We start from the raw sequence: 3,540 nt of genomic DNA, 5'->3' as shown, positions 1-3,540 counted from the left end.
ATATCGTCATATTATATACAATGTGCTCCATAAGCGTCAGGCATCAAAAGCTACGTTGAAGTTCATATAGCTATTGGTCTAATTCTCAACAGAAAAGTGGTTAGTTGGTAGTTTGTGTTTTCAAACAAGACAAGTTTTTAATATTGAATAGGTAGCAATACCTGAAAATATATCTAAGTTATATAGTTCTAAAATGCAGAATAGTAATCTAGAGAAAATTTTATTTAAAAATGTTCAAGCGGCCAAAAAACGCTCATGCTTGACATTGATAATGTTTTGTTTTCGTAAAATCAGGAATTATTAGCCTTGTACTGATCCAAAGATTATTCACTGTTAGAAACTTCCTTGTTTAACAAGCTGTATATAAATAATAATTAAGATGAGGAAAGGGCCGTTTGTAGCTTAGGGAGTTAAGTGACTCACTCGTAATTATTACAGTTCCGGTTGGAATCCGGCCTGTGGGATTGACATTTATTTCTTTGGCGATCCATCGAAATGAAAATTTTACCTCATATGAACGTAAGGATAGATTATTTACCTCTAAATAGCCCCCCTGTATATCAAGAAAAAGGTATGAATATAAAAATGTTATAAAAAATATAAATATAATAAAATGAGTTGGGCTATGTGGCAGAATATGCTGACATCTCTCGTTAATTAAAAAATAAAATTATTGTGACGTGAAATCTGCTTCTTCCAGTATTTTCAGCAAAGCAATCACAAATTATAGGGACAAATGTAAAAATATTTAGGAGTTTACAAAGGCTCTGGAGAATTACTCTAAGGAGGCTAGTCACTAACATTGTTGTTTTCATGCTTAGGGTAAAAGTACCCACGAGGGGCTTATGAGAACTAGATTCGAGTGTTAAGAAATAGTGAAAAAGATAGAAAATAATATGATGCATAAGAGAAAGTAAGTACATAAGAGAAATTACAATATATAATATATACATATGTAACTTAATTAGTCATAAGTACCTGGAATATAAGTGGTTTGTTCCATAATAAAAGCTCAGCTTACCTGGAAACAATTATAAAGAGTTAGTACTATATATATGGTATATTGTATATATTTACAGAAGTATATTCGAAAATTTCATACTTTTCATTACTACGTTATAACAACTGTGGTAAAGGGGCTGTTGTAGTAGTAGGGCTATATTTGTAGTTTAGTTTTTGTTTTATAAAAACATATGTTTTTATCACAGGATGAATTTTTTGTTAAATGTTTTAATATATATCATATTGTGTGTTTAATTAAGTGTCCAGTAGTGAAATGGCCAGATGTACTCTGTACATTTGTTCTCATAGTACAAGAGCCCAAGAGGAGAAAAAAGGCAGTTATCTCACCCCAATTTTTTATTACTTTAATGAACATTATGTATAATTACTAGTCAAAATTCATGAGTCTGTTGTTTCAAAGCGATAAAAAAAACTAATTTTTCATTCGGAGCTCTATGTCTCAAAAAGTAGGACCAACATAAGAAAACCTAAGAGAACGTCGTTTAAAGAAGAGAAAATTTTCTAAAATATGAGCCCTAATAGAGTTATTTAAGTTAAATATTTTTCGAGATATAGCTTTTTAAATAGCAACATTTCATATTCAATGTTGTATGGGACGTACTGAAAAAATCAGTAGTTAGTGAATTTATTTTGAATAATCTATATCTCAAAAACCACTATTCTAGTCTATTAACACTCAAATTAAAGCTAGTTTAATGAGCTATAAAGTATTTTATGATATTTATCTTCGTAGGAGTGATAGTTTACATGAACTTTGCTAAAATAAATTGATTTATAGTTGTTCGGACAAATTTTCATTTGCCAGATTTATATTCATAAGTGAATATCATAAAAACTACTACGCCTATGAAGAGAAGTTTCATAAACTACTTTATAGTAAGTTAAAATTTCCTTTATTTTGAGTGTTGGCAGACATATGTGCGTCTTATGGATCTACAGACATATTTGTTCAAAAATCCAACATTTTATACGAACAATTATAAATTTACATTTTGTGAGTTTGTGAGATATCATAAAAACTACTACTCCTACAAAGGTAAACATAATTAACTATTTGGTAGTGAATTTAACTAGCTTTTATTTGAGTACTGGCAAACATCTGTACGTCCAATGGTTTCTTGAAAGAAGTTTTTCATAAATCAAACTTATTGTCCGAACAACTATAAATCAATATATTTTAGTAAATATCATGAAAAATACAATTCCTACCAAGGTAAAGGTCATAAAATTATTTATTTACACTAGCTTTAATTTGAGTGCTAATAGACATCTCATAGTTCCTGAGGTATAGATTTCTCAAAATAAATTAGCTAACTACTAATCTTTCAGAAGATTTTCAAGAAGTTTTGCTTTTTAAAAAGCTCTAGAACTATTGGACGTAAATAGCTCTTTAAGGGCTAATATTTCAGAAAATATACTCTTCTTTAAATAATGTTCTCTTAGATTTCCTAGTGTTGTTGGTAGTTTTTAAGATATAGAAGCTCTGAATGAAAAATTAATGTTTTTTAAGAATTTGAAACTGCCGCCATTTTTTATTCTTCCTACCTATACTTGGCAGAGTCGTCAATTTTGACTAGTAATCATACATAGTTTTCATTAAAGTAATCAAAAATTAGGGTGAGATAACTGCCTTTTTCTCTTCCTGGATTTTGTACTATCATTATTTCTAATTCTATTTGAGAAATATTTAAGTGTATGAATAAGTAGTAATTAAGGTAAATAAGTTACATAATGAATTTTACATCTTTAGTTGGGAGTAAAAGACAATCTACCTACTTCTAATACGAATCAAATAAAAATGTTTTGTTTTCACTATGTTCTAAGATATTCCTTCCCTACTAACAATATCGACTTTAATAACAAGAGAAATTGAATGAGCTGACGGCTAAATCACTTACTGAGAGGCGACCTGGTGAGGACGCGGAGGGAACCATCCATCTCCGGCAGACCCGGTATATTTCCTCTGCCTCTGACAACTTACAAAATTGTGCAGCCTGCTCCCGTGTAGTGACTAAGCCGCGGTAACCCGCCACCAACGACAACGGTTAACTAACTCTCTGTACCTGACCGGTTACAATATACACTATACAAAAGCTCATTCTTGGCAGCTTCTCATGGATTGTTCGGTAAACTAGAGTTCAATAAACTGAAAACGTTAAGAATTTTTTATTTTCCAGTAAAAAATAAGGATCACATTACATCATCAGATCTTTTGCTATGTCGTATATGATATTTATAAATTTTTGAAAGACCACAAAAGTTTTGGAATTGCTATTTTAATTTTACACAACCAACTACTAATTTTTTTTTTTTTTTTTTTTTTTTTTAGGCCAAGAGTCCCATACTGCCTAACCATTAGTTGAGGGTCTAAAGTTTTTCATTTTGTGGGACCGCCACTTAATGAAAAAATTCGAAGCCCCAGGCCGTATTCTAGCCGGCGCCGCCCGCAGATCTCAGAATGATGGACCTACGCCTAACCGGCCACAAGCTACGGACGCTCCAACGTTTGAAGATAAA

The sequence above is a fragment of the Halyomorpha halys genome, unplaced genomic scaffold (assembly GCF_000696795.3).
Source record: "Halyomorpha halys isolate HHAL.00 unplaced genomic scaffold, Hhal_1.1 Scaffold774.1, whole genome shotgun sequence".
In the NCBI taxonomy this organism is placed as follows: Eukaryota; Metazoa; Arthropoda; class Insecta; order Hemiptera; family Pentatomidae; genus Halyomorpha; species Halyomorpha halys.
The sequence above is the reverse complement of the archived record's forward strand: the minus strand, read 5'-3'. Positions refer to the sequence as shown.